Raw genomic sequence first — 25,976 nt, 5'->3', positions numbered from 1 at the left:
AGGGAAAGAGGGAAAGAGAGAAGTGGAAAGAAGAGAGGCAAGGAGAGAAAGAGAAGAAGAAAGAGGGGGAGAAGAGAGGTATGAGAGAGAGAGGCAGCAACCCAGTCACCTCTTCAGAAGAGGGACAAGGAGAGAAAGAGAGAGCACAGGTGAGGATGCAGCAGATCTGTTTGCCTCAGCAGAAGAGGGGGGAGGTTGGGTGTGGGTGGGGCTTGTCTCTTAAAGGGACAGGGTAGCCAGGTGACAAGCCAGGCCAGCATATCATAAAAATCACCCTCAAAATGCATAACAACTAAAAGACAGAACTCAGGGATGGTGCCTGTAAGCTGAAATCATGAGATGGGAACCCTTGAATGGATCTAGTATTTTCATAGGAAAGGAGTATAGTGGCATTTCATTTGTATCTTAGTGTGGTTATAATGCATTCTTTCCATCATGGTTAACATTTAATGAACAGTCATTATCCTGTTATTATCTAGTAACAAATTCTGAATACAAATCTTATAAGTTATTATATCAGATTATTGTTTGGGGTAATACAGATATATATATATATATATATATATATATATATACATATATATATATATATCACTTTGCATGCAAATTGGACACGGAAAGCCCTGGTTAGTGAGGCATGAAATAGCAAGGAAAAACCTTTAGAAAAACAAAACTGTAGTTTTGCTCATATGGCAGGGCAGATTGTTCAACTCACTAAAGTATTAAGTGTGTTCTCACTCTCTAGGGCCCATTGAACAGGGCATGTTATCTATAAATGACATCCCTTCATTTCAACACTCAGATTAAGCAGAGTAAGCCCACAAAAAAATCTAGACTTTTGCTTCTGTTTTAATCTAGATATTTGTTTTTTTTTTTTTACTATACAAACTTTTAAAAAGTAATTTCCCCCAAACTTTGATTAAAAATGAATACATAAGGGGTTTGTCTTAGAATGGCAAATACATATGTAGTCAAAGTATGTACAGCAGAAAATATTGAGAAAACAATTTCATCTTAGGTAGATAGCATGACTGTGAGTTCCAAGAAAGGGAATGTCTCCAAAGACTGATTGACTGATTAGAAGAGTAGTGATGTGGAGATATTGGGATGTTGCAGCTACAAAACCTGATTATCTTCTACAGAGTAAGTTTTAGTCCTCACCAAAGCCATCGACATTATTCCTCTTATGCCAGAGCTGAAATTCTGTGGCTAGTAGATACAACCTTTTTTGAATCTTTTACCTTAACCACAACCTTCCACACACCCAAATGCTAAGAATACCAGCAGATAGCATCTAATACTTTTAGAAGAGACTCTGGAATCTTGCTGGAACACCCTTTGATGTTTCCACCAATGCAGTTAAAAGTGTCATGATTCATGGCTTTCTTTTACTTTCTGTTACTATAAAACATTATGATGCAGCTTCAACATTGGAACATGGATTTTAGGGGAACCCAAATCTCTGAAATTGTCTAAATACCAGAGTGTCTAAACCTAAAAGATGAAATCATCTCCAGAATAAACTCTTATTTCCTTTGAGGTGAGAGCTGTGTTATTTTGCATTGACAATAGCCTTGTAGTTAAGAGAAATGGAGTGCGTAATTATTTAAGCAAGTGTTTAACAATAGCCATGTTTGTATGCATGTATGTTTAATATAAGAAATCAGCTAATGTCAAATTTCAAGAACTTACTAAGAAGGATGAGTAGAGGTTGTTACAGAATTTTCTCATAAGTAGAATTATATAGCTGTCCCAGCATTTATATTGCTGTAAAGAGACACTATGACCACAGGAACTCTTATAAGACAAAACATTTAATTGGATGGCTTTCAGTTTCAGAGATTAAATCCATTATCATCATGGCAAGACATGGTGGTATACAGGAAGACATGGTGCTGGACAAGGAGCTGAGATTTCCTTTTCATTATCTGCATGCAACAGCAAGTGAACTGTCTCAGTAGGTGTAGCTTTAGCATAGGAGACCTCAAGGCCCACCCCCACAGTGGCACACTTCCTTCCACAAGGCCATACACACTCCAACAAAGTCATACCTCCTAATAGCGCTACTCCTTATTTGGGACATTTTCTTTCAAACTACGACAACTATAAAAAAGAGTATAAAAGAATGTACATCAGAGGAAGATGATGAATCTTGCAGTTAGTGAATTTATAACATTTATTTAAGAATTTAAGATATTTGTAATTAAACTTCATTGTTACAATTCACATATACTGTTTGAAATATAGAATATATATTAAAAGAAAATTATTTTATTATAAACAGTGCTCAGCATACATTTTATATCTTGCATACACACTTGATGTTGGTAAACCATTTATTAAATCATTGTTTACAAAAAGGTGCCGTGTTCTTGTAACAGTCATGGGTTCATGTCACTTCAGAAGAAGTTATGAAGGCCTTCCTGTAAAGAATAGATCCTGGGTGGTACCCGAGTAAGGTGGACTGTTGAGTTGCTTTCAAATGTATACTGTGGAGCTGTATATTTATAGAGTACTGTGATGTAAGTTTGGGTTATTTTAAATTATCTTTTAAAAACGTATTTTTTCTTAATTCTTCGGGAATTTCACTTCATGTAACCCAATTCCACTCATTTTCCAGTCCTTCTGTGATATGGGATTCCCCTCTGTATTCTGTAAATATGTTTTAGTACCATTGATTAATAAAGAAGCTGATTTGGCCTATGGCTTGGCAGAATAGAGCTAGGTGGGGAAACTAAACTGAATTCCCGAAAAAAGAAGGGAGAGTTAGGGAGACATTATGTAGCTGCCAAAAGAGAAAGATTCCAGGCCCTTACTAGTAGGCCACAGCCTCATACCAATACACAGATTAATAAAATGGGTTAATTTAAGATGTAAGAGCTAGATGGAAATACGCCTGAGTCATTGGTCAAACAGTATTGTAATTAATATAGTTTCTGTGTGATTATTCATGTCTGGGAGGGCAGGAAATAAATAATCAGTACTCATTTACACTTCCATGTCTGCCTTCCACCCTTTTAGCCTCTTTCTACTAGCAAAGAAAACAAACAAACAAACAAACAAAAAGAAACATACAAAACAAAACATCTTTCCCACCTTTCTATTATATAGCCTCTTGTCATAATGGTCTTTGGAGCAGCAGTATATCATATCATATATCCTTTTTTCTGTACAACTTTAATTGCAAATCTTCATTGCAAAGAGGTATTGATCTGCTCAAGGACTCTGGCTTCTGGTACATCATCAATACTAGATGTTCATTTTAACTTCTCTCAGATATTCTGGCATTGTCCTGAGTCATGGAGATCCTATTGTTATGGTTCCTTCACGTGTTCCAGTAGGTCACAGATGAGGTAGATGTTGGGGAGTGCCAGATCAAAGCCGTGGATGTTGATCTGGGTGGGAGCTGAGTGGTCAATTTAGTCCTCCCCCAGGACTGCCCCTTTAGGTGATGTCAGGACCAGTTCTTCTGTGACTATGTCTTCAGGGTCAGCTTGCTCCTCCCACCCATACACCCATATGGTGAGAGTTGAGACCAGCTCTCCTGCATTCAGGGTCAGCACTCCTGTTGTAGGGGGCCAATAAAGGGGTATAATTCTCTCAGGGTTATCTAAGGTTGAGAACAGCTCTCCCAGACCCATGCATCTGGCACCAGTTCTGGGGGGGGGGGGGGTATCTCTCCCACTGAGGTGGCCAGTAAAGAGCTGGACTAATTCTCCAATGCCTAGGCCATGTTCTCTCACTGGTAACATGGGCTGTAGATATCAATGCAGACCCTGGTGACATGGTTCTCTGCTTCCTCTTGGGCCAGGGCATCACCATGATTCTGGGTAGCTGCTCATGTCATTCAACTTGGTATGACACCAGTAACAATGTATCCCTTGAATGCCTGCATGACCTCAGGTCATTAGACTCCAGGCATCTGGACACTATCACAGACATCACACAGAAGATAGAGGGGAAGGATTGTAGGAACCAGAGAGGTCAAAGACAGCAGGAGAACACAGACCACATAATCAACTAAGCAGGACTCATAGGTGTTCACAGGGAGAAGTAGGAATCATGGAACCTGCATGAGTCTGTGCAAGATCCTCTGCCCATATGTTGTGTTGTGTAGTTTGATGTTCCTGTGATACTGCTAAAGTGGGCATGAGTGTCTCTGACTCTTGCCCACTCTCTGGATCCTTTTCTTCCTATAGGGTTGCCTCATCCAGCCTTGATATGAGGATTTGTGCCTAGTCTTGTTCTATCTTGCTATACCATGCTTGGTTGATATTTCTGGGAGTCCTGATCTTTCTTGTAGGGAAACAGAGGAGGAATAGATCTGTGAGAAAGGGAAGGTTGGGGAAGAGCTGAGAGGCATGGGGGGGAGAGGCTGAAGTTGGGATTATTATATGAGAAAATGATTAAAAATAAGTAGTAAGTAAAAATTAGTTTAGCTCAAAACTCCCATAATAAAACTCAGAGCAACACATAAATAGTCACAAGTTATAGGGTTGTTTCATTTGCCAACATGACTTGCTGGCATATAGACATTATTTTAGATGAGTCTGTGAGTTATCTTTTTATGGGATAGACATCCATATTCAAGGATCCCCTAGTTCTTAACTTTTTATCTCAAACTGTATTATACCACTGACTTCCTTTCCCCTTAGATTGAGAGTGGTATATTGCAGTTGGATTCATGTCCCTCAACAATATGCAACCATGATTTCTTAATCTCACCTCCATGTATAGAAAATATTTGCATGCATGTTTATGTGTGCATGCATGTAAAAATGAATTTCTTCCTTTCCTACTGTTCTGTTTCTTTGGAAAATATAGACTAGTAGATACATCATCAATTATGTGACTATAGGTCTTACATAAGCACAGAGATGAGACCTAAAGAATAATTTACAAGGTACAAATTGTCTCATGATCTGACCAGTACATCAGACAACCATGACTTTTGAGCTTGCATTGCCCTAGAAGATCTGCCCTCTCTTGCTCACTTTCATTATATGTATATATTCATTCTCTAATATTCAAGGCCAAGGTTATTTTTTTTTTGTGGCAATGAACCTGATGATGAAAGACTCTAATACAACACAGGAAGTAACAAGCATCTAGGTCTTTGCCAAAAACATTTGTTAATGATTTGTTTCAAGCAAATAAATTGATAATTTAGAAAGCACACAGTCAGGTTGGGGACACAGCTCTGACTATAATGTTTACCTTGTTGTCAGAGAACCTGAGTTTGATCATCGGAATGCAAATTAAAAAGTAAAACCTTGTTCATGAGCTAAAAATCCATGTGACTTTCTAGCTAACCAAGGTAGGATACTGGGTGAGCTTCAAGTCAATGAGAAGCTCTGTCTCAAAACAAACACAAACAAACAAAACCCTCAAGGCTCCTTCAATGTGTTAGGTTGAGTTATATCTTCCACAAGCAGGCACATACATTCACATACATCAACACACAAATACAGCACAGGAGAATGTGCACTATCTGCTCCCAGCACTAAACCACTACTGATATAGCACCAATCTACTTCAAGAGGAAGATGGGCATCGAAGAGGATCGTTATGGAGTTTTGATAGCCATTTGGGCAAGAAACTGCTCTTGCCTGGACTATTGCATAAACTGGACACAGAACCCACAGAGAGAGGACTACTGAACTTGCCTAAGGTGAGATGATCTTTCAGGGTTCCTGATTCATGAAAGAGTCTGCAAGACATTCTGCAGGACACAACAGATAGTGACTGAACTGACTTTGAATTTTCCTGCTTTATGGAAATGTCTGCTGGATAGCATGGGCCTGAAGGCTGAAGATGGATGCCCCAACGGTACAAAAGAACTTTGGGTGACTGTCCAGGCAGCGAGATGTCTTTGTCATTTCTAGAGTTTGAAGTTTCTTAGTTCTTGTTTACTTAGGTAATATTATATCTTTCTGGAGTCTTTGATGGAGTTAAGAATAGTTAGTTATAGTTATAGTTTTCCGTAGTTATGATAAAGATTTTTGTAACTTTTACTTGATAACTGTTTTGTTATATGTAATTTTGCTATGTTAAAGTTAAAGCCTTTTTTTTTTTTGTTTAAACCGAAAAAGGGGAAATGATGGAGGAAGGTCATTGGCTAATAAAGGAACTGCCCTGGCCCATTTTATTGGTTAGAAGATAGGTGGGAGGAGAAAACAGAACAGGATACTGGGAGGAAGAGGAAGTGAGCTCAGAGACTCCACCGCTCTGCTCTCGGGAGCAGACGCCTCAGGGAGACGCCATACTCCCGGCTCCCAGGCAGACACACGCCATGAAGCTCGACCCAGGATGGACTAGGCTAGAATCTTCCTGGTAAGACCGGTGCTCACCGATTATTAGAGATGGGTTGATCGGGATATCAGAATTAGCCAGTAAGGGCTAGGGCAGAAGGGCCAAGCAGTGATTAAATGAATACAGTTTGTGTGTTGTTATTTCGGAGCATAAGCTAGCCATGTGGGCGGCCGGGTGTGGGGGACGCAGCCCTGCTGCCCCATACTACTACACACTACTAGCAGTTGTGCCCCAAACTTAGCGTAAGCAAGGTTTCTGTGATGTTGGGACAGAAGGTTTCATAGCTGATATTAAATATTTTTAAAATGAGATAAAAAAGCATAAAGATCAAGTATAGGGAGCTTTATTACCTCTGCTCATAGGCAACGTGAATAGAACACATTGGTTTTACTAAGAGACGAGGAAACAGGTTTAGAGTACTGGAGAAAATCTGTCAAAGTTGGGCAGCCAAAGTTGTGCAGCCAAAATGTAGGAGTTAGTGCTCAAATAGTAAATGGAAGTACACTTTTCTATTGTGTCATAGGATTCTATAGAATTGAGGCTGGAGTTACCAGAGTAAACCTTTATAAAATTATTTGGATTCCAAAATATAGACATGGAATGAGCAATATGCTTGTAGGTATCTTGAAACCTCATCTGTTATCCTAGCCACCTGGTACATTAGAAGCTTTGAGTAATTTCACAACTGTCCTCAATAAATCCTAAATCATTCTATCCCCAGAAGCCAAGTACTCATTTCCTGAGCTTTTCTGATTTGGAAAAGTGCTTATTTAGAGTAATTTTCAAAAACACAATAGGATAATTAACAATAGCCTTGGTTTTGCAGTATCTAGCAGACCAGATAGAATGAATACATGCATTCTATTAAATTAGTAGCAACTACATAAATTATAATAATGACATAAACACTGAGGAAAGGAGGTTGTCAACAAAGCAAGTGACAAAGAGCCTTAAAACCCTTCCTATTGTTAAAAAACTTACCTGCCAATAAACTCTTTTGAAACATCTCCGTAACAAGATATATTTTTCCTAAAATAATAATGACTATCAAAATTAATTAACGCGCTTTTAAATTGTATGTATATGTGTTTGTTTGTGTGTGTGTGTGAGAGAGAGAGAGAGAGAAAGAGAGAGAGAGAGAGAGAGAGAGAGAGAGAGAGAAGAGGGGATGTAAGAGGACAACTTGCAAACTCAGTTCTTTGATTTCATCAGGAGTTCTGAGAATTGAACTAGAATCATCAGGCTTGCTTGCAGCTTGCAGTTTTTATTGACTGAGCTATCTTCCACCTTGTCAACATTCTTTGGTATGTTTTATGTGAGATATAATGTCCTTATTTTCATCCTTCTTTTGTAATATTTTAAGCCAAGAAATCTAAATATTGACAGGATGTTTCTGGAGGATCGGTCACTATATGTTCTGTTAATTATCAGTTTACAACATTATTACTTAGTACACATGATTTCAAATCTAAAGAACCCTCTGCAAATTAAGGATGTTTGTGATTGTCACACTCTAGAGAGGAAGAAGTGCAGGTGGTTTGTAATGAATACAGGAGATGCCAATTAGAGAGGCACTCAACATGACAAATGCATAGGCCAGCACGCTACCTCAAACAAATTCCAGGGCCAGAATTTTGCGCTGTTTGACAATTCCTGTTTCTAAGGAACACCACTGTCACATTGACACTCCAGCCAATGACACTTTTGTCAATATACCAAATACAGTAGTTACATGTGGACAAATATTACTTAGAGTCACGAAACAGCATGCATAATTTATTTTATTTTCAAAGTACACCCTTCAAAGAATATACTCATTTGTGGCATAATTAAAAAAAATAAAGATCACATATTATTTGGGCATGGGCCATAGTTTAGTCAGTAAAATTTTTGTCTTTGAAACATGAAGACCTGAGTTCAAATCCTCAGCATATATTTCAAGAAGCTAGATGTGACAACACTAACCTGAAATTCCAGCATGGCAGTGGTGGAAGCTGAAGGATGGACAGCCAAGTAATCTAGTCCGTTTATAAGCTTCACTTTCAGTGACTGTGGGTGGGAAGCAACTGAGAAGGACACCTGACACCAAACTTGGACCTCCACACTTTTACACACTACCATTACCATGCACAGGCACATATATGCCTGCAGACACACAAGCACGAATGTAGTCGTCCATGGACATTAGTAAGGATTGTTTATTTAATAGTGTTTAGTGTACAATAAAAATCAGGGGCTGCAGAAACATCTCATTGGTTAAGAGATTTTACTGCTCCTGCAGATGAGCCGGATTGAGTTCCCACCAACACTTAGCAGCTCACAACTAGCCATAATTGTTGCTGCATAGGATCTGCTGCCCTCTTTTGGCTCTTCTAGGCACTGCATGTGTGCAGTGCACTGAGCACCGATGTTCTTAAGGCAAAACACCCATATACATAAAATAAAACATCTTTGTAAAACTGGAATTCCTATTCAAGATGAAATTATGCATAACTTTATACAAATGCCCTTTGAACTAGCAAATAGGAATGACATAAAATATTACTATAAATACCTGTACAAGGCAAGTGGCCAATTTATCCAGAGATAGAGAAATGTGATTGAAAAGAGTAGTTATTGAACAAGCTACAGCTGTGTATAACTAATGTCTAATTGCTCATCTCAAACACATTACCCATTAAGCAGAACAAAAGTGGGTAATTTGTTATGATCTACTGTAATGATTTACAAAGCACTACATAAAAGTAGACTTAGCACATATTGAAGTTATGACACCCCTCCCAATAAAGTCCCAGGGCACTCAGAATTAATGGTGATTTAACCTAAATTTCCTTTGTGAGTTTTAGAAAATGCTCTCCTGTAAAATAATTCAAGGGAATGAAAAAAACATTGGTAGGAAACCAGTAATTTATATCTAAACTTCTCTAGAATGGCCAGAAAGATTTCAGTCAAGTATGATAGTCAACACTACAGAACTAAAAGCAATTACAATAATTTCAAATGTGAATTACATATGTTATTTTATTGATGAGTTCTTTATACTTAAATTAATATTATAACCCATCTTCAGTATCTGGATATTCTGCATCCATTGGTTCAACAAACCACAGATGACAAAGGTCTGAACAAAACATTTCACCTGTACTTTCCAGATACAGAAATTTTATAATTTGTGACTACTTGGCAAACAGTGCATAAAAATTAATTTTAAAGGATTTGAATTTAATTAGGTACAATAAGTTGTCCAGAGATGGGTTTAAAAATGCAAAATATGTGCATAATCTATTTTACTTTTTACCAGATGTCTGTTCATCTCCAGATTTGAACACTTGAAGTGGATCAAGAACCAGCTCTCTATGGGCACCAAACATGACTGTACAGATGTGAGTATAAAATTTAATCTATGCTACATGGATGAGCTTTACTTTCTTGTATGTTAACAATAAACTCTACTAGGCATGACAATAAACTCTATTTCTATTATAATGTGGAGTAAAATAAAGTCTTCTGATACCTACCTGTGCATTATAGATGCACTAGAAACAGACTTTGGTGTCCCGCTACTTTCTTCATTCACACCTGTTCTGAGTTAAAAGTACAAATTGTTATTTATCTCTACATTTTTCTCTGCTCCTCTCCCTGCCTCTCCCCTCCCCCCTTCCATCCTCCCCCGAGGTCCCCATGCTCCTAATTTATTAGGAAATCTTGTCTTTTTCTACTTCCCATGTAGATTAGATCTATATAAGTCTCTCTTGAGTCCTCATTGTTGTCTAAATTCTCTGGGATTGTGGTTTGTAGGCTAGTTTTCTTTGTATTATGTTTAAAAGCCACCTATGAGTGAGTACATATGATTGTCTTTCTGTTTTTCATTGGCCTGAAGGTCACCATTTTTGCACTACTGGTTGGCCACCGATGCCCACAGATCCTGTCTCCACATCCTCAGTGCTGGGATTAAAATAACACAACACCTGCATGTATTTTAACGTTGGATTTATGGATCCAACTGCTGTCCTCATCACTTGAAAAGCTAGCACTTTACTGACTGAGCTATATCCTCAGACCCGACTAACTTTCTTAGAGATGAGTCTCACCATGCTCTTGATCTTTGTAGTTTAATTTCAATTAAATACTTGACTTAATGAGACTGACCCCAAGACAGTTTAATGAGGTACCTGAAGTAAAAGTTTATGTGATAACTGATATCATTATGACACAATTGCATCTGTTTACTCACATATTTTTCAGAAAAGTAAGATTTCCACTTCTTGGCATTATCTAAGTCGTCCATCACTGACTCAAGTGGGATTTCTGTTGGATACAACGTGGATCATGATTTCCATTCAAATGACAGAGAAGCAGAGAAAATACTATCTTCAAGTGCAATTTTTCATGAACATCAATACTAAGCTATCTTCTAATCTGACTGAAATAATGTATTGCTTAAGAGAACAATTATAAAAGCATATGCAAAATAGATACTTAAATCTTCTATTCGCATAATTTTCTTGTAAAAGTGAATATCATTATGACATAATTATAGTTTATTCAAGCCTTAACATGAAATTAACATTTCAAAGATATAATAGAATTATAATATTTTCCTACAGGACATAATATTTTATAAATTTGGACTAAATTTATAATCTCCCAAACCTCACATGTAATTTAATGTACTATCCTTAAATTTTAAGTAGAGTAAATTTCTAATTAACAAGTTTAATCACAACTTTAAAAAAATAGACATAAAACAACTTTTGACAATAAAGTGGGAAAAACACACCTGCTCTGACATCATTTGAAGTCAAATGCACAGTTCCACATTCCATAATAATAGTTTGTTAAACTGTTAAACTCAGAGGTGTTTCCTTAGAGATCATTAGACAGACAGACATACAGACCACACTGACACACACACACACACACACCCTAAAGCAGAACTAATATTACATCACTGTGATCCCATCCCAGCACTTGAAAGTCTGATTGCAGTAGTACCATGAGTTCTAGACTAGCCTGGGCCACAATGAAATACTTTGCTTCAAGAAACATAAAACACACACATACTACCAAATGGTATAAATGTTTAATATATTAATATTCAGTGTTACTATTTCTAACTACTTCTTTGTGACTCATTTTATAAAATGATGCTCTATTTTCTAACTATAAATATAATATTTATTTTATAGACTTGAAAAGTACTGAATGTAACAAAGAGGAAAACAAGCTATGTTCCAAACACAGCATTTGCTGCAGTCATATAACTGTATTCCTCTGTAGAATTTGTTTTCTAGAATAATATTATTAAAAATTTTGTGGCCTTTCTTCTCATTATATTTTCCAGTAAGATCATTAAAAAAAGTCTTTCAATGATCTACCATAATGTTCTACCTAAGTGACAAATTCTAGCAATGGTGTCTTGATTTAAGTTGCTAAAACAAATTTCCATAGACAGTGTTTTTAGACAGTAGCTGAAACGGAATCTTGTTGGTATACTTCATGGTCTAAAGCTCAAGAACATGCTAAAAACATGGCAAGGCTCCGGTGAGAGTTTTGTCCTGACTAGCAAATGACTGCCCCCTTTCATTCTTACAAGACAGAAAGCAAAGAGGAAGCAAACACTCTTGGGTGTTGAAGAATATTATTTGAGATGTGCTACATTTGTTTATGGTGTGGAATATTTATTTATTGATGAAAGATGTGTTGCCTTCTTTTATGTTGCGTTTGTTTAATGCTGTGAAGTTGTGTTACTATGACTGTCTAAAACACCTGATCAGTCTAATAAAGAGCTGAACAGCCAGTATCAAGGCAGTAGAAAGGATAGGCAGGGCTGGCACACAGAGAGAATAAATAGGAAAAATCTGAGAAGGAAGATAAAGGAACAAGAAAAGGAGGAGAGGGGACACTGGGGGCCAGTCACCAAGCCAGACAGCCAGACACAGGAGTAAGAAGTGAAAAGTTTCTGCACTCCAACAAGCCTCTCCACGGATGCAATAATACAAATCAGACCAAATCAAACAAAATTAGAAAAAAAAAAAAACAGGCTTAACGGATATAAACCCTAATGGGTGGCTTTAAAGCCTCCAGAGAAGATCCAGGAAAGGAAAACCAGAAAACCATGTGTTTGTTTTCTGGGGGAGAGTTTAAATACCCTATGGTTGTGGTCTTGAGCATCTCTGGAGAGGGGTCATCATTTGGTGGGCTTTCTCGGGGGATGGAGTCTGGACTGTGTCAACTCCCAGGGAGGTGGCTTTGGATGAAACTTCCACCCAAACATTCTAGACTCCTTGGACACACAGATGCCAGGGGCAGGAGTAAAGCTTTAACTTAAACATTCCAGACTTTTTGGGTATGTGGATCCCAGAGACTGGGGTGAGGCTTCCACTTAAACAAAAAGTAAAGAAAAGATACAGTAGTAGGGAAAGACCCAGAGGTAAAGGCAGATGAGATAATTTAAGAAAAGCTGGCTAGAAACAAGCCAAGCTAAGGTTGGACATCCATAGGAAAGAATAAGCCTCCATGTGATTTATTTGGGTGCTGAGTGACAGGCCCCTCAAAGAGGACAAAGAATAACCAACAACAGTAATCTTTAACAAAAAACACACACGGTTCATGGTGCAATCAATTCTATGAGGTCCCACACTCTAATTTACCATCACCATGGGGCTTAGAACTTCAAACTGGATGGGAGGGAATCAAACTTTCATTCCACAAGAAACTGCCTCTGTGGATTTCATCTTCCCATCATCACACTGCCACAAGTGTCTCCTTCTCAATTTCATGTTGGTCTGAGTACACCCCTTGTTCTTCTTCAGCCTATGAGACTGATCCCACCTTAACACCTCTGGAGGGATTGTACTCTCTTCCTGATGCACATTCTACCACACTACAGACAACACCTTCTGAGATTCTCTGAGACCTGGGAATTGACTGTGTTGTTGTCCCTGAAATCAGACTTTCATACTACCTACATGGCCTTAAGAATGCCTCTGTGTGTTGAAAAATAATACTTTTCTCATAGACTTGTTGAGAGAAGTAAATATATTTATATTTAAAAATTCTATTTCATCTTAGTGGTCATATTCTCATACCATAGATTCTAAATTTTAGCATTCGACAGTCTATCTGTTGGCTTAGAATGCTTTATTAATTACTGATTGTTAGTATTATAATCACTATTTAGTGATATTTATACTTATTGCACATTGTTTTCACCTCTATAAAGTCTCCAATGTTCTCATCAAAGACTTAAAACCAACCCCACGAAAAGAGTTTTATTAATATAGTATCTATAATACTAAGATTATATCCATCTTTTTCATGTTATTATTTGCTGTTCAGCATAACTCCCTTGAAATAGGTATTCTTTTCATCTACCTTTGAACAATAAGAGAAGTGCAATGTTCAAGCACTTAAGCAGCTTTCCCACCCTTCTCTGTTTATAAGGGATGAAAACATGATGCTGAATCGAGGCCCTGTGGCTCCAATTGGAAGGCACTGGGGGACAGTGTGCTGTTAACAAGTATGCAAAAATTGAATAGGCAGAATGAACTAAGATAGGAAGCTCTTTGACCACATTCATATTCAAATTCCTGCACCTCTGGAAAATAAATACATTTCTTTTGAGATTCCATATTTGAGTCTGAAAAATACAGGCACACTCATAGGACACTGAGACTTTCATTTCTTTATCCTGCATCTGGCCTGAGAAGTGAAAGGTATCCTCTTTCAGTCAGGTGTCTCAGTGTGCCTATTGTCCTATATTCCTTTCATCATTATCATCATCATCATCATCATCATCATCATCATCATCATCATCATCATCAGGGAGGCATCCTCCTCTGTACTAGTGATTTGCATTCTGGATGCAAGTAGCCTTCTGCACAGCATGACTTCTTCTTTAACTAAGGCATGCTACTTTCCCCCATTTCAAAATTGTAGCACAGCAGACTACTACTAATAGTGGCAATTTTTAAGCAATGATATCAGAATTCTCGAATTCACAAGAATACCCCATTCTCTTCCTATCCCACAGAAACTGAATGTTTATACTACATACAACTAGGAGTTGCTGTCTGTTTGCATTTTGAAAGGGCTCAGGGGTGAGTTCCTAAAGCAAGCCTCTTTTACCTTGGTTCATCTCTGCTCCAGTTCTGCTCAAATACATCAGAGGGGAGTGGACAGTAGGAATCTCCTTTAATGTTCAAAACCACTGTCCACTCCCCTACTTCACACACAGCCTAAAAACTTCCCAGCTCATGAAGGATACCTCGAAAATGTCTTACTAATGAAGAGCTTCCCCACCCCAGATGGTCAACATCAACATCAGCTCGACAGCTTATTAAAAATGCAGAAACCTGGAGCATTTGAGAAAGTGAGGCGAAACTTTCATTTATTGTATATTCTTTACATTTTCTTACACACTTAAAGTACTATTTTCACAATTCCTTACTCTTCCTGCAAGACCATCTGTTAACATAACAGTGCCTACTTATGCATAGCTTCTGTTAAAGATGAACATTAACATCTGTGTTCTCTGCTGAGGTAGTGATATCTGAATCTGTTACACATTGAATAGATCGGTTATCCTTTTCTTTAGTCCAGCAGTCACCTCATTCAGACCTTATATTTCATCCCTAAACATAAAATCATGACTTTTGCTAACTATGGGTCATGTTAATGCTTCTTGTTGGGTACTCTTCCTCTTTCATTGTCTGATTTCCCGTCATTTAAACAATTTGATGATCTATAGGTCTTAGAGCATAGCTGAAGCTCCTTCTCATAATGCTAGTTTTTAAATGTTTACATTTATTTATTGCTTATTCATTCTATTTACTGTGTGTGTGTGCTTGTGTATATCTGTTTATGTGTGTATGTGCATGTCACGAAGTGCTTGTAGGGAGGATTGAACTCAAGTTGTCAGGCGTTGTGGCAAGAACCTCTATCATCTCAACCATCTTACTCGTTCCATATTGATACATTTGATCTTTTGTTTTGTTTTTGTTTTTTTTTTTACCAGAAAGGATGTTGTATCTTATGTTCTAGTAATTATTATTCTTAAATTATAGGCAAAAGTCAGCTCAATAAGCTTAATTTTTTATGTATTTATTTTGGATTATCTACATCTTATTGAATTGATTTTGTGAGTTACACTTCCCTAGATAGTTTCTCTTTGTATTTAACACTGATTGAAAAATATAGCTAATTGCTTTCTTTCAATATAACACTACTTTTAGAGTACTTTTCTATTTCTGAATTTTCTTCTCTTTTTCATATAACTCAGATCATTTGTGTTTCATTGAAATTAATAATGAAAACTAGCATTAGATTTATAATCATCTATTTTCTTTATTAATTTAAAATTTTATTGTATCATCTACTTTGCCTATTCTTGTATCACACCACCAGTTTCTCTAATAACTTGAATAGAATACTTAGGTCATTAATTTTCAGTATTTTGTTAGTTTTTAATATAACGGTTTATATTATTTGCCTATAAAGTTTTTATTTTAATTATGTATAGACACGTATATCTATTAACTTTTAGGCACAAATATTTTATAATTTTCATCATTGATTTTTTTATTAATTCTTTAAGACTTTTAAGTTATGACCAAGTATTTCGATCATATTCATCATCACCCCCAAGGTTTTCTCAGGGCCATTTCCTCTTCCTTATTCACACTGTGTGTATTTTTTTAACCTCACAAAACCAAATTTTGTTGCCTAAAAAAGTTTTGAATGTGTTGTCTTCCAGTGGAGTACGGTAGACTTACGTGAGTCTACATTCTTCTGGAGGCTCCTCAAAAGACCAAAATCCAACCCACCATATGAGCTAGCTAAACCCTCCTGAATATCCATCACAAGGACTCATCCCTATTCCAACTCTAGAGGCACCCACCAATCAGTGTTCACTGCTGCTTTACTTACAATAACCAGGAAGTCGAAACAGCCTAGATGTCCACCCACTGATGAATGTATAATGAAAAGTTAGTATCTGAACACAGTTTATTCATCTGGTGTGTTTCTTTGGGACTGAATGGCTGTGGGACCGGTGGGACAGAAACTTCCATCTTCAGAAAACTCATTAACCAAGAGAAGTGAAATGGGCACTTTAAGTATAGAATGAAAGTAGAATCATGAATCCTGTGACTGAAGGGACCTACATGATGAGGTCAAAGAACCTCGGGTGGTGAGAACAGCAGGGTGAAGATCATCTTGATGTGAGATGCCAAAGAGACAGAAGAAATCTTTCACACTCATCCTGCCTACTTGTAAACACAATTAAGACTCTTGATAAGCTTTAAAGGGGAGGGCATACTAGCAGGGCAGTGTGATAGGAAAAAATTACATGTGACTATTTAAATTTAAATGTAATACATTGTAAAATTAAATTTCTTATCACACTATACACATTATAAGAGGTGAACAGACATCTGTGGCTACTAACTATATCCAGATCCAGTAAATACAAAATATCCATTTCTACATAACACCTATTGGCAGTGCTGCTCTAAGTGTGGCTTCAGGACCCTAGCATAGAGACACTCTGAGGTACAGATAGAACAATATCATGCCATAGACCCACCCTGTATTATGAAATTACTCTTAGGCACCCAGAATCCGTTTACATACTTCAGAATCATAGTTGTAGAAGGTAACTGACCATTTAATGGAATCCTATTGATAATTCACTGCTTTAAGTGGGGTGAAAAACATTGTTAAATGGCCATACTGAGAATAATGGCTGAAGAAATGCCAATATTGCTGAGTAAAATACCAATTTGGACCTCAGCTTTATGAGAAACTACTGAAACTGTGAAATGCATACAGCGCCTGCTTCGTATCAAATGCTTTGTATTGGAATGGGGAAAAAGGAAAGCTTTACAATGCTTTCCAAATACTATTTTCAAGAGCGCCCCTGCTGCCCCGCTGTCCCCATTCGTTCTCTGCATTAGCTCTCTTTAATGTCTTGTTTTTGTAAAGAGGACTACTATATATCACACCAATAGAATTCAGGATGTGACACACAATGCTTTCTTTTCCTTTTTTTAGGGTTACCAGCAGACACTATAATGTGTGAAGTGTTATTTGTTAGGTTGCTTTAAAAAAAATAAGTGATGAACTCACAGATTTCTTGAAGTTTTCCTATTTTTCAGGATTATGTTAGCCTATTTATTTTTAAGCTTACTTTTATCATACAGAAAGAGCAACTTAATGTTCTTATCCATTTCAGACACATCCTCTTATCCTCCTCATAGTTTATGAACATGACAAAATTCCTGAGAAAGCCCAAATAAATTCCATACTGCGTAAACTCTGGGATAAAGCCATTCCTAAAAGGTAGACCATGGTAAAGCTTAATTTTGAACTCAACAATAGCATTATAAAAAAATCTGTTACAAGAATGAACAACAACCTATAATGAGGGTTTATCATGCATTTTGGATGTAATGTTGGCAATCGCCTCCAACCCTACCATAGTTTATCAAAGGTTCTGAAAAATGGAAGCTAAAACACTGACTTCAAAAAGAAAAAGCCAGTTAAGTAACATCCTAAGGTCACTATAGTTACTCTAAGGCCACTTCACATTTGATTTTAAGAAGAGTAAAGAAACAAATTCATAGACATAGCAGCAGCAGCCAGGGTCCACCTCATGCAGTCTGTTACTGGCAAATATGGCTAAGATATTTCTCCAGGTGTATTAATAAGTTACCTATATTTAAGTAGGCACCAATATCTCTATGGATATAATTGGATTCTTTGTACAAAACAGATGTTTCTAAAGCTATTTCATGCTTTGATCTGAGAAATCATACTCATTGATATTGTATATATATTGTGCTACAAATTTGCCATCTAAATGGATATAAACTAAAAAAAGGCAAATTCTGCATATGTAAGAAAGTTGTTTTCTAGTCTTTTGTGTATTGGTTTCCTGTGACTCTGATAAGGTTAGAACAAAGTGCTTTTCTATGGGAAAAGGATATAGATTAAAAATTTTCAAATTTTACCCTCTCTAATTATATGTTTTCAAAGAAAGCATTATAAAAATTCCCATCAACTCAAGTTGACAAAAGAATCTAGTCATCATAACAGGTTTAGGGCTTATAATATGATTAATAATAATTTTGATTCCTGTGGTTAATAAAAAGGAAGGTTAGAAGGAAAGGAGGAAGGATAGGCAGGAAGGCAGAATTATTTTATCAAAGTGAATTAATGCTCTTGGAACATCTGATAGTTGATAAAATCTGTCCTGAAAGAAAAAGTCAAATTTCAGTTCCATTTGTCACCACTCATCCAATAAGCATAAACAGAAACTCACCTCAAAATACGTAAAGCATACAACAACCCAAAAACATTTATTAATTCCCACAAATTAAAGGTTCAAGGACAGATGAAGTTTGAGGCTGATACCTGTCAGTTTCTCCAAGGAGACATGCTTTCAACTTCTAAAAGTTATTCTGAGATAAAATCACACTGGCAGAAAGTAGGTTTGGGTCCCCTATTTGAATGAATCCTATGACAAAGAGGGGCTGTACCTGTGCTTTGAACTAGAATAGAGGACAGTCTCAATCTTAACCACATCAAAACCACATAAACTTAATGGAAAAGGGAAAAGAAGAATATTTGGTGAGCAGAAACAAAAGTCGCCCACCTCAACAAATTCAATAGTAATAATACTGAAATAATCTAAGTGGTTGGGTAGTTTTGCTTATCTTACAAAAGGTGATAGACAACACCAGTAAATCAGTCATCAGTCCATATGCCAGTGACTATGCTAAATGCTTTAATTGAATTTTCCATTTTATTGACCATAAAGATGAATAAATTGAGGCTTAGATAAGTCACCTCATTTGGTACAAGCACATTAGCTAGTAAGAGGCAGAGCTGGGACACAGAGGCAATATAAAATTGTCTTTTCAATAAGTGCATACTGTTAAGGGTATTAAACTATTATACTGGTTTCCACAAGAATGCCTGTGAGACAGAGTTTTCAAAGAGAACAAGGAGATGCCACAAAGCATATGCATGACTACTGCATTTATATCATTTCTATTCTTCCCCTTTCTGTTTCAATTCCTCAGTATCCTCCCTAATCCCTCTGAAACTTATGATCTCCCTTAATTGTTATTGTTATAAACAGACATGCACACACAAACATATGCACACACACACGTGCTATAACGTAAATAAGCCTGATTAGGTCATTTAGTCTCATCCCCTAAAATGTTTATTGTCCCTCTCTCAACAGTCAGTAATTGCCTATAGTCCTTTATCTTGGGGATAGATCCTGTGAGATATTGTCTACCCATGTGGTGTGGGAAGTCCTTCTGAATATGTGTTGCTTTTATTGGTTAATGAATAAAGAAGCTGCTTTGATCTGTGATAGGGAAGAATAGACCTAAGCGGGGTTGGGGGGCAGAGGGGAATAAAATGAAATCTGAGAGAAAGAAGGCAGAGTCAGTGAGAAGTCATGTAGCCTCCACCAGAGACAGACACACTGGAACCTTGCTGGAAGCCACAGCCATGTGGCGATATACACATTAATAGAAATGGGTTCATTTAAGATATAAGAGCTAACTAGAAATACACTTAACCTATTAGCCAAGCAGCATTTTAAATAATATAATTTCTGTGTGATTATTTCAAATGAGGGCAGTTGGGAAACAAATAAGCAGCCACACCTAACTATCATGTTAGCATTTTAACTGGTATTGTCACTATAAAGACATAGTTTAGGCAACCATATTGCTAAGGTTTCATGGCTGCAGCTTCCCTGTCATATATAAAATACACAATCTCGCAGAAAATGTCTTGATCCTTTGGCTCTTAAATTTTTTATTTCTTCTCCTCTACAAATTTACTCGAACCTAGGTGCCATTAACTGTATCTATTCATATTGGGCACCCCACAGCCAGTTCTCTGTATTTGACCATTTATACACTGGAAGAGTATTAAATAATACTTGAAATTTGGAATTCATATGCTGATAGTCAATAATCTAGAGGTCTTGGGTCTTTTTTTTTTAATGCAATTTGTCTATTTTATATTCCAACCTCACTTTACTTGCTCTCTTCTCCTTCCTTTTCCTCCTCACTAGCCCCCTCAATTCACTCCTCCTCTGTGTCTGTTCAGAAAGGGACAGGCCTCCCATGGATATCAACAAAGCATGGCATATCAAGTTTCAGTAAGACTAAGCACCTCCTCTTGTATTAAGATTAGGCAAGGTGACCCAGTATAAGGAATAGGTTCCCAAGATCCCTAAAGCATTAGGAACAGCCCCTCTTATCATTATTAGGAGACCCACTAATAGACTAAGCTATACAACTGTTCCATATATGTAGAGGGATATGTTTAGTCCAATGTGGGCTCCCTGGTTGTTGATTCAGATGGTGAGTTCAAATAAGACCAGGTTAGTTCTTTCTGTGGAATATTTTGTGGTGTCCTTTAAGTCCTGTGGCTCCTACAATCCTTCCTCCCACTCTTTAACACAATTCCTGGAGCTCCGCCCAATATTTGACTATGGGTCTTTGCATTTTTCCCATCAATTACAGGATAAAGGCTCTCTGATGACAATTGAAGTAGGCACCAATCTGATCATAGGAGATGGCTAGTTCAAGATACATATCCACTATTGCTAAGAGTCTTAGCTGGGGTCATTTTGGTAGATTCATAGGATTTTCCCTTGCATCAAGGTTCTATATGATTTCAAAAAAGACCCCTTTTCCAGCTATCTCTTTCAGTACTCTCCCCCTCCATCTTCCCCTAACCTGATCCCTCAAGTTCCCATCCCTGCCTACCCCCAGTCCACCCAGGAGATCTTTACTATATCCCTTTCCCAGGGAGCTCCATGCATTCCACTTTGGCCCTTCTTATTATCTAGCCTCTATGGGTCTCTAGATTGCACCATGGTTATTCCTTAATTTACAGTTAAATTAAGTATATACCATGTTTGTCTTTCTGGGTCTGACTAACTTCACTTAGGATGATTTTCCCATCCATTTAAGGCCTTTAATTTTAAATTATCAAGTACTATGTCCCAAAACAATTCAGTGTTCTATAAAAGTTGACAATAAGTGGCTGAGAGGCCAAATTCGGCCTGCTGCTTCTATGACCAAATGCTTTAATGACTTTAGACACAATATTTTACATATTTTCTACTGGTTATTGCCATAGCTCTGTTAAGGTTATAGATTTTAACATAAACTTGTTTCTATAATTGGGTGATAAGATTTGTCTGTAATTCTTTTTATATTAGAGTATGAATCACCTCCTGACTTGGTTTGTAAACAAGTTTCAAGCAGTTATTATTAGTTCTGTCAGTGCTGAGATCAAATGCCAGAGTCAACAACATAAATCTTGGAGGATTTACTTCACTCACTCTCAGAGTGTTTATCCTGTGCTTGCTTGGCTCTTCACAAAGAAGTATGTAATGGAAGAATCTTTTCGTCTTATGATGGAGAAGAAGCAGAGAGCAAGTAATGGATTGAGAACTATGTAAAACTTTCAAAACCAGGCCCCTGTTTCCTGCTTCCCTATAGCAAGGGCCCACTTCATAGTGTCTATAGCCTCCCAAAAGGACACCCAGAGTAGCAACACATGGGAATGTGGATATTTATTCATCAGAAAGGTTTTCTATAGTTTCTATAGTTCATATATGATGGAGGAAGGTCATTGGCTAATAAAGGAACTGCCCTGGCCCATTTTATTGGTTAGAAGATAGGTGGGAGGTGGAAACAGAACAGAACGCTGGGAGGAAGAGGAAGTGAGCTCAGATTCCACAGCTCTCCTCTTGGGAGTAGATGCCTCAGAAGAGACGCCATGCCCCGCTCCCAGGCAGACACTCCGACCCAGGATGGACATAGGCTAGAATCTTCCCGGTAAGACCGGTGCTACAGTTTATTAGAAATGGGTTGATCGGGATATCAGAATTAGCCAGTAAGGGCTAGAACTAAAGGGCCAAGCAGTGATTAAATGAATACAGTTTGTGTGTTGTTATTTCGGGGCATAAGCTAAGCTAGCCGGCAGGCGGCTGGGGTGTTGGGGACGCAGCCCCGCCGCCGCCCCCATTTACTACACATATATTTTAAGATTTTACCAGAGCTGAGAAGTTAGAACAGGTACCAAACAAGTCAAAAATCTTTACAGTGTATCCATTTGCAGAAATATGTCAGCAACTGGTTTAGAGTGGTACATTTTCACAGAAGACGTGCTCTTTCAAAAATACATTATAAAAATCTGCAATTATTAGTATCTATAAAGGTGTATTTACCAGAATAACTGCTCCAGAGTAGTGGAGAATACATCCACAAACCAGGAATGTCCTCTTCTGCTCCAGGACTTTACTTCGTTTTATTTTATGTCTGTTTGTACTTCTAGAACAAGGAGTAGAAGCCCTGAGAATTTGCATTTGCATTTTTTTGAAAACTGACAACTGGGAGCTGATATAAATCTCCTTTATTCTTGACAAAGTTTCCTCAAAACTTTCTAAACTTTAAACTCTTTCTTAACATTTATCATTCATGGGTTTCTACCAGCCATGGCTTGCTTCCTTCACACAAAATCACATATGAATTTGGCATGTTCTACTTGTAGGCACAGCAACACTTTGTATACACATATGTTATCTAGTCACTCAGTATTTACGTCTATTTCAGATTATTGTAGTTTGTCCATTTTCTTTAAGCAATCTGAATGATCCACAAAGAAGAAAAAGAGTTTGCTTGCAATAGAGCACATTATTTTCCCAACTAGAGCGAAACTTTAAGATATTTTGCACATAGATGGACTACTTTTACATTAATGTGATTGTCTGAGCACAGGGACATTTTGAATGCAGAATTCAATCTCTGAACTACTCAAAGATCCTTGATCCAATTTCCAGCAGTCATGTGCTGACATAGCAGACAAAGATCTCTGATGACTTGTGCATCCCTCAGGGATACTTCAATTGTGTCATTTAAATAACCTCCTCTTGTTTTATCTGATGCCATCATGTTTCACTGTGAAGAAACACAAACCTTGCATTTTTTTGTATTTTTGAAAATTCTAGACTAAAGACATGACTTTGAAAATCTTCAAAAGTGATCATCTACAGAAAACATAAATGCACAAATATACCTCCATCAGTGCGGAATTTTAAGGTAGAATAAGACAACTGGAAAGCCAAACAAACAACAAACAGTAGCAAAATTCAGAAATAAGAAAAACTGAAATGGAAAACAGAATGGTGACATGAGGAAGAGTCCTTACTGGCATTTTTTAAGAATAAATAGTAGATATTAATTAAGGAGGAAATTAGTAATCTAGTTAAATTGCTACATCTTTTAGCATATGTTTATGTTCTAATTTCAAACTTAATATGTGATTGCACTATTCAATAGTGCATCCATAATGACCTACATACATTCTTAAATGCAGAAAGGACTTCTACAGATTTTCCAAAGTCTTGTGGCTTACAGAAAGATAGCATGTAGAAGACAAGAAAGATGCAGCAGAGTTGTAGAAGCAAAGCTAGAGAACCCTATGACTAAATAAGATGCTCGGTGAGATAACAAGGTAATAGGATGCCAGTGCATAGGGAAGAGAAGAGCGAAGAGATTCCCTAAAATGAGAGGTTTGCGACTTTAATCTGAGGAGAAGATAGAAAACAAATCAATGAAGAAAAAAATGGACACAATTATGAAAATGCTGTCTTGTTCTGATTGTGGAAGTGGAAACTAGGCATACTTCCCTTGCTGCTTGTCTCTGCTTTCTCTTCATCTTTATTCCAGCACAATCCTACAATATCATCTCATCTTTCACATTCACAATGAACTTTCTGAAATTGAAAAATAAAATAGAAAAGGCAGATAAATTTGTATCTGTTTTTCAGTTATCATAGGCTATCATGGTGTTTATTAGTTTTTGTCTGAGTTTCTTTTGTTAAGTGTTTTGGTTTTGATTTCCCCACATTATTGTGTGTTGAGATCCTTCTCACTGATTTATAAGAATATAAATGGCATATGCTGCCATTAAAACAATGCTGTTTAAATAATTGTATCAGGCTTTTATATGTTTTTCTTTTAAAATATACCTATAAGCAAAACTGCTGGCCAGAGATTTGTAGACATTCACCTTCAATCTTCAAAGTGGTCAGGCCACCAAGGTTTTAAAGGAATGGTACGACAACTCTTGAGACTTCAGGGATTCCTGGGAATAAACTGAATCTATGTTGCACTATACAGTGGTCATGAGCCTTTCATGACCATGCTTGGTATGTTGTGACTTGAATCTAAAATGTCTCTTATACTATCATGTGTTGATAACTTGGCCCTCAGCAAGTGGGACTGTTCCAGAAGGTGATAGAAATAAAACCATAATTCAATGTCAATATTTTCTTCATGTTGTATACATCAAATATCCTACTAATGGATTACAATATTCTACTCTAGAGCACAAACTCTTTCATGTCTGACTTATCCTGTTCAGTGTTGTGTTTCTGAATAACTCATTATAAGATATGCATCAGTACTTTTTTCCCATGACCATAACAAAATCAGATATTAATGTTAGTTCCTTTTTTACATTTATTTTTTAATTAATTTATTTCTTAAAAACAATCTTTTCTCATTTTGCATACCAATCCCAGTTTCCACTTCCTTCTCTCCACCCTACTCACTCTTCAGAGAGGGTAAGGATTCCCATGAAGAGTCAATAAAGTCTAGAACAACACTTTGATCAGGACCAACGCCCTCCCTACTATATCTATCCAAAAAGAATTGGCTCCAAAAAGCCAGCTCAAGCAATTGGGATAAATCCTGGTTCCACTGTCAGTGGCCCCACAGACTTCTCCAGCCACACAACTATTACCCACATTCAGATAGCCTAGTTTGGTCCTATTCTAGTTCCCCCACTATCAGTCCAGAGGCAGGGAGCTCCCATTAGCTCAGGTAAGCTGTTTCAGTCAGTATCCCCAACATGGCCTTGATTCCTTTGCTCATATTATTGCTCCTCCCTCTCTTCAACTGGTTGTTGGGTGCTCAGCCCAGAGCTTTGCTGTGGATCGCTGCCTCTGTTTCCATCAGTTGCTGGAAGAAGGGTTCTATGGTGACAATTAAGGTAGTCATCAATCTGATCACAAGACCAGTTCAGGCATCTTCTCCATAATTGCTTAGAGTATCCTTGTGGATTCCTGGGAATCTCCCTAGTGTCTAGCCCCATAATGACGCCCTCAATCAAGATATCTCTTTTTTTTTTTTTGCTCTCCCTCTTTGTCTTTCCCCCATCTCACCCACCCTCCTCTCCTTCCATCCTCCCTTCTTTTCCCACCCAAATGCTCCCAATTTTCTCATGAGATCTTATCTATTTCTCCTTCACAAGAGGATTCATGGTTTCTCTCAGTGTTCTCCTTGTTACCTAGCTTCTCTGGGGTCATGGACTATAGGCTGGTTATACTTTGTTTTATGTCTAATAGAGATGGCTCAGAGGTTAAGAGTATTGGATGCTCTTATTAAGATCCTGAGTTCAATTCCCAGCAGTCATATGGTAGTTTACAACCATCTGTAATGAGATCTGGGGCCCTCTTCTGGCTTGCACGTATGCATGATAGCATCGGTACTTTTAGTTTCATTTTTTTTCTCAATCACTAATCCATTAAATGAATAGCCCAGAAGTCATTT

The sequence above is a fragment of the Microtus oregoni genome, unplaced genomic scaffold (assembly GCF_018167655.1).
Source record: "Microtus oregoni isolate MIOR12 unplaced genomic scaffold, Mior012 000002F_ref0000024, whole genome shotgun sequence".
In the NCBI taxonomy this organism is placed as follows: domain Eukaryota; kingdom Metazoa; phylum Chordata; class Mammalia; order Rodentia; family Cricetidae; genus Microtus; species Microtus oregoni.
Note: the sequence above shows the minus strand (reverse complement) of the source record.